This window comes from Myotis brandtii, unplaced genomic scaffold (genome assembly GCF_000412655.1).
Source record: "Myotis brandtii unplaced genomic scaffold, ASM41265v1 scaffold914, whole genome shotgun sequence".
Classification (NCBI taxonomy): Eukaryota; Metazoa; Chordata; class Mammalia; order Chiroptera; family Vespertilionidae; genus Myotis; species Myotis brandtii.
In genome coordinates this window covers 227045-234613 of record NW_005371764.1, presented here as the reverse complement: position 1 = coordinate 234613, position 7569 = coordinate 227045, and positions in this window count along the sequence as shown.

The window sequence follows — 7569 nt, the reverse complement described above, 5'->3', positions numbered from 1 at the left end:
GAAACAGCCTAAGTGCCCATCAGCAGATGAGTGGATTAGAAAACTGTGGTACATCTACACAATTGAATACTATGCCTCTATAAAAAAGAAGGAACTTTTACCATTTGCAACAGCATGAATGGAACTGGAGAGCATTATGCTAAGCAAAATAAGCCAGTGGGAGAAAGATAAATATCACATGATCTCACTCATATGTGGGATATAATGATCAACATAAACTAATGAGCAAAAATAGATCCAGAGACAAAGTAGCACTGAACAGACCATCCAATCTCAGAGAGAAGGCTGGGGAGGGGGAGTTAGAGAGCAACCAAAGGACTTGTATGTATGCATATTAGCATAACCAATGGACACACACCATGGGGCGGTGGGGGCTTGCCCTGGGGGGTGGGAGTGGCCGAGGGGAGATCAATCATAGAAAAAGGAGACATATGCAATACTCTAAACAATAAAAAAGAAAAGAAAAATTTGATGAATGTATGAAAAAAGCTGTGATACATTTACACAATGGAAAACTATTCAGCTGGAAAAAAAGAAGAAAATCTTACCTTTTGCAATAGCATGGATGGGCCTGGAGAGCATTATGCTAAGTGAAACAAGCCAGTCAGAGGAAGGCAAGTACCATATGATTTCACTTATATGTGGAATCCAATGAACAATAAAACATAACTAACAAAGAGGCGACAGTCTCATGGATATAGAGAACAGACTGACAGCTGGCAGAGGGGAGGTTTAGGGGCTGGGTGAGAAAGGTGAAGGGATTAAGAGAAAGACTCAGGGACACAGACAAAAGTATGGTGATTGCCAGAGGGAAGGAGGTGGGGGGAGGTAGAAGAAGGTAAAGGGAGGGTAAATGGTGATGTAAGGAGACTTGACTTGGGGTGGTGAATACACAATACAGTGTACAGATGATGTGTTGTAGAACTGTATATCTAAAACCTATATAATTTTATTAACCAATGTCACACCAATAAATTCAGTAAAAAATAACAATTAAAGATAAAGACAACTTTAATCATGGAAAAAGAAAAAGAAAAAAGAAACAATGAAAGGTTCTGTGTTTACTGTATAGGTAGGTGTTGCTGATTTAGGTGGGTCCTGCTTGTATAGGTGGATGCATATAGATTTGTCCTGCCTCTTTTGGTGGGTGTTTTGTGATATTGAGAGAAGAGAGATTTTCTAACATATTCTTGTCTTTTTCTCTTAACTTTACACACATCCTGATGAACCTACTGCCATCAAGTTAATCTTTCTAATCTACCTAAGTAATTCTTCTGCCATAAATCTCAAGTTTCTCTCCACTGGAATAGATAAAAGTAAAATTTAGAAGTGGAAGAGTTGTTCAAGATCAGCTTACTCAATCCTGTCCTTACATTGAGGGAGGTTTTGGAATCTGGGGAGTTGCATCTGTGACAGAAACAGAATTTGTACCCATCTCTCTGACTTTAAGTCTACAATTATTTTTTAAGAAGAGAAATGATTGCACAGTTTTCTGGGTGTTTTAGAAATATTGCAATTTTAGTTTTTACAATTATTCTTTCAGGCAGATAATATTAAATTCATTTTTATAAAGTAAAATGTTTATGAATTAACTTTATTTTAATGAGTAAAGTGAGGTTCAGCAAAGTTTAGTAACTTGAACAAACTTACATCATGAGCAAACAATTAAAATTATATTTTTATATAGGGCTTTTAAATTTCAAAGCCAGTGTTATTTCTTCATCACCCTTTCACTATTATTTCTCTACAAATTCAAATATCATTTGAGTATATAAAATAAATTTTATGTACCTTTTATATACCTTTATAACACGTTGTGTAGGTGGGTAATTAATGAATATTTACAAAGAAAGGAGGGAAGAAAGGGAGGAAGAAAGGGACAGAAAAAGAGAGGGGAGGGAGAGGGAAAAGAGGAATGGAGGAAGGGAATGAAGAAGAGAAGAAGGGAAGGATGGAGGGAAGGAAGGAGGGATGGCGAGGAGGAATTAGATAAATACTCAGGTCTCCTGAGGTCAAATCCATTGTCCTCTCCACTATGCAAAATGCTATCTTAAATATTATTTATCAGAATGAATGAAAGTATAAGCTTACATTGAATTATCTTGATGTATTTCTGGTTTCCATCCTTCTTTTGTGTGAGGAAATATAAATATGTCGATTTAAAATAGTCTGTGTTTGTCAGTTAGCATGAGTTATGAGAATTAATGCAAAATTTAACAAAGAAATTTATCTCAACTGCTTAAATAGAAGTGTATGAACTTAGAAATAATATTTGTACAATGCAGATCATTTAAAATACCTATTGTCAACTTGGTCTGAGAATTGACTGAATTAACTGAAGTGTGTCACTATATAAATATGAACCTTTTGCATGTTTTACCTCTAACAATCATTTATTTATTTCAGAAGTGAAACAGAATCATTTGAATTTCCTTTAGATCTATAGAACTTTAGTTTATTTAATTAATAGATCATTGTATTTGTAACTTCTGCACTTATGGTTTTTGTCTACCTTACTGCAAAGAAGGGGCTAGAGGGGGCTAATGGTGGCATCTGCAGAACATACTCAGAAAAATGGGCATAATGAACTGACTGTTCTGCATGAGGAGGTTCCCTTACCTAGTGGTTCTTTAAAAATGTATTTTTTATTGATTTCAGAAAGGAAGGGAGAGAGAGAGAGAGAGAAATCAATGATGAGAGAGAATCATTGATTGGCTGCATGGGCCCTGACTAGGAATTGAACCATGACCTCCTAGTTCAGTGGTTCTCAACCTGTGGGTCGCGACCCCTTTGGGGGTCGAACGACCCTTTCACAGGGGTCGCCTAAGACCATTGGAAAACACATATATAATTACATATAGTTTTTGTGATTAATCACTATGCTTTAGTTATGTTCAATTTGTAACAATGAAATTGGGGGTCACCACAACATGAGGAACTGTATTAAAGGGTCACGGCATTAGGAAGGTTGAGAACCACTGTCCTAGTTCATAGGCTGATGCTCAACCACTGAGCAATGCTGGCTGGGCTTTACCTAGTGATTTCATAACAAGAACTAGAGGCCTGGTGCACGAATTCTTGCACAGGTGATGTCTCTCCGCCTGGCCAGCAATCGGGCCAATCAGGGCCACCTCGCCCAGTTCTGATTGAGGCCATTTGGGGCTGGTGGCCAGGGAGGGGCTTTGGGAGGGATTGCAGGGGGGCTCCAGGGTGTGTCCGTCCCTGTCTTGCCCAGTCCCAATTGGCCGGACCCCAGCAGCAAGCTAGCCTACCAGTTGGAGCATCTGCCCCCTGGTGGTCAGTGCATGTCATAGCGACTGGTCGGTCAACCACTCAGTCAGACACTTAGCATATTAGGCTTTCATATATATAGATTGTAACTCACAACGCAGAATGCTTGGCACACACTTTCCCTCCAGCCCCTGGTCTTGGAGTCCTCATGTCCTTCCAAGGCCCTGCTCACCCTCTTCAGCTGCCACATGAAGTAAATTGCATCGTGTGTATGGAAACCCTTTGCAGGCTCCATGGGTGTGTCTTTACTTCGCTGCAGTTCCGATTACCCCAACATAAGGAGAGACACCCTCATTATCAGGTAACACCATCGTGGTAAGTCCCTTGCTCAGCGTACTGCAGCAGTTTTAAATAGGCTATGGTTTGCCCTAGATGGTTTGGCTCAGTGGATAGATCCACTGCCTATGGACTGAAGGGTCCTGGGTTCGATTCTGGTCAAGGCACATTCCTGGGTTGCGGGAGGCAGCAGATTGATTCTCTCTCATCATTGATGTTTTTATCGCTCTCTCCCTCTGCCTTTCTCTCTGAAATCAATAAAAATGTATTAACAAAAATAAAAATAAATAGGCCATGAATCAAACGTTGCTGCTCTCCATCCATCCAGTCCCCTCAAACCCTCTTTTATCTTAGCCCCACCACACACTCTGCTGGGGTCTGTAAAATGGGGTCAGGATTTCTGCTTCAACCAAGGGCGACGCTTCCACACGGCCCTTCTTCCCTGCCCATCTCTGTCCCAAGTCCTGTGGTTCTCTCCCTCCCTCCCCTCCACCTACTTGGTGGGCCCTGCTCTGCCCCCTCCTCCTGTGATCTCCTGTCTACAGCCTCCCACTTTCTCCTCCAGAGGTGGAGCTCCCCAAAGGCTGTGTGGGGCGGGGCTATGTGGAGTGGGGTGGGACTGTGCGGGTGAGCCCAGGCTAGGCCTAGGAGGAGAGCTGGGTGAGGGGTCATGGGAGGAGGAGGGAGGGACGTGGAGCCTGTCCCTTGGGAGAGGCACCGGGCTCCTTGGCTGCCCCCACCCAGCAGCTTTTCTAGGCCCCTGTGCAGCTGTCACCCTCCGCCCCTTGCTGACTCCTACTTCCTTTCAAGTTTTGGACTAGGTTTCTCTGACTCAGCGCCCCCCCCCCACCTCCCCGCTCTGCTGTGTTGCCCCCACCCAGCAGCTTTTCTAGGCCCCTGTGCAGCTGTCACCCTCCGCCCCTTGCTGACTCCTACTTCCTTTCAAGTTTTGGACTAGGTTTCTCTGACCAGCCCCCCCCCCCCCACCTCCCCGCTCTGCTGTGTCCCCGAGAGCCCAAGTCTGCCCCCTGGCCTTGGGCAGGTGCGCCTGGCCTGTTCTCCCTCCCCCCCACCCCAATGGTGCTACCCACTCTCCTGGAGTAGTTAGTGAACCTTAACAAATAAATAGAAGCAGCTCTGAAGATTATAAAATGCGCACTAAGAGCACCACAGGCTGCAGTGAGCTGTGCAGACCATGGCTCTCAGATCACATGTAGCAGCCTCCAGTGCCACCCGGTTGCTCCTGGCTCCTGCCCCTGCCCACCTCCGCCAGGGACTTGGGCCAAACCCTGGGAGCTTCCTGACGGCTCTCACCTCACACCTCACTTTCCAGTCCAGCCCACCTGCACCCACAGCAAGCTAACCTACCGGTTGGAGCGTCTGTCCCCTGGTGGTGAGTACATGTCATAGTGACTGGTAGAGCAGTGGAACTCCCAGTGGAACTCCTGGTAGAGGGGACAATTTGCATATTAGACTTTTATTATATAGGATACCCTGCACTTGCAGGTGACCATCTGGGAGTCTGTGTTTAATAAACATTCACTCCATTTCCCTGCACCGTTGGGACTGAGGAATGGCCCCCAAGGTAAGCAGGGCACATTACGTGTTGGCATGACTCCACACAGAGATTTCATTGAATTAAAAGGGAATTATGAGCATGATGGGAAAATTGGACCCAAGAATAATATTTTCTTTTTAAAAATCTTCTTTTCCCAGGTGCTGAACTGCAAAGTGCTTTGTCTTTTGTATATTTTCATAAGTTAAAAAGTATGTAAATGTAGAAACTTTTGACCAGGAATTATAAATGAGAAGGACTTTGTGGGTTAACATTGTCAGTGGAAAAAACTAATAATGCCATTTTAAAAATGACATTGAAAGCCCAAAATGTTGCCAGGAATTTGACAATGGAGACTGATGTGGTGCCCTCTTTTGATCTGTATGGAAGCCTAGAGCAGTGATGGCGAACCTATGACATGCGTGTCAGAGGTGGCACGTGAACTCATTTTTTTGGTTGATTTTTCTTTGTTAAATGGCATTTAAATATATAAAATAAATATCAAAAATATAAATCTTAAATACCAAAAAATTTCTATGTGACACGGCACCAGAGTTAAGTTAGGGTTTTTCAAAATGCTGACATGCCGAGCTCAAAAGGTTCGCCATCACTGGCCTAGAGTGTCCGTCAGCCACAGGCTCTCCATTGTACACTGGTAGAGAGTGGTTGCAATGTTTCTGGGCCCTCTAATAGAGAAAGACAGGTCTAAGCCATGCACTTAATTCTGACCTACTAATGAGACAAGTCTTAGCTGAATGAGTGACTTCTAGGGTGGTTTTTAAAACAGAGGTGCATCTCTTGGCATTTGGATGTTTTTATAAGCAATTGTTGCTTTCTTGTGATTGAAATAAGTTAAATTATTGGCCAGGCAAATATAACCATCTAGACCACACTCCATGGTACTTATGCTCTTATGGATTATGGAATTTCCAATCATTCACTTCTTCCTGCTTTGTGCCAGGCTATTGCAATACTTTGACTATTTCAATACTAAGATCCCAGTATGGATGGACAATCTCCTAGTCTGAAAATACTCATCTTCCTACTGGTACCTTTGTCATAAATGAGTATATGGGCAATTTGGTTTTGGTGTTTCTGCCTCTTTCCTTTTTGTGAAATCTTCCTTCCCTTCTTTTTTAAAATCAGTTTTTTATTTTTAAAAATTTTATTTTTGATTAAAGTTCATATTTAATATTATTTTGTATTAATTTCAGGTGTACAGCATAGTGATAGACAATCATGTACTTTACAAAGTGTTTTCCCCAATATTTTCAGTACCTACCTGGCACCATACATAGTTATTACAATACTGTTGACTATATTCCCTATATTGTACTTTTCATCCCTGTGACTATTTTGTAACTACCAATTTGTACTACTTAATCCCTTCACCTTTTCGACCCAAACCCTCAACCTCCCTCCTCTTTGGCAATCCTCAGTCTGTTCTCTGTATCTATGAGTCTGTTTCAATTTCATTTGTTCATTTATTTTGTTCTTTAGATTCCATATATAAGTAAAATCATATGGTATTTCTCTTTCTCTGTCTAGCATTTCACTTAGCATAATACCCTCTAGGTTATCTATGCTGTTGCAATTAGTAAGATTTCATTTTTTATGGCTGAGTAATATTCCATTATATATATGTACCACCACATTTTATCCACTCATCTATTGATGGGCACCTGGGTTGCTTCCATATCTTGGCTATCTACACTAATAAAAGACAAAGATGCTAATTGACCGTACCTTCGCTATGCCCCAAACCATGCCCACCAGCCAATCAGAGTGACTATATGCAAATTAACCCAACCAAGATGGCAGCTGGCAGCCACCAAGCTGGAGCAAGCAGGAGGCTTGGTTGCCCCGGCGATGGAGGAAGCCAAGCTTCCCACCGTCTATGGAACTCCGCTCAAGGCAACAAAGTTTCAATTATAGAAGCTAAATAAATCCCAGATACCTGCTTCCAGCCAGCCTCCACTAGGAGCTTGGCCAGCCTGCAAACAGCCATCAGCCCCTCACCCAGGCTGACCAGGTACCCCTTTGGGGACCCCCACCTTGAAGGGGGTTTGGCCAGCCTGAAAACAGCCCTCAGCCCCTCACCCAGGCTGGCCAGGCACCCCAGTGGGGACCCCTACCCTGAAGGGGCTGTGGCCAGGCTGCAAACATCCATCAGCCCCTCACCCAGGCTGGCCACACCCTCATGGGGTGAGGGTCCCCGCTGGGGGGCTTGGCCAGCCTGCAAACAACCATCAGCCCCTCACCCAGGCTGGCCACACCCTCATGGGGTGAGGGTCCCCGCTGGGGGGCTTGGCCAGCCTGCAAACAACCATCAGCCCCTCACCCAGGCTGGCCACACCCTCATGGGGTAAGGGTCCCTGCTGGGGGGCTTGGCCAGCCTGAAAATGGCCCTCAGCCCCTCACCCAGGCTGGCCAGGCACCCCAGTGGG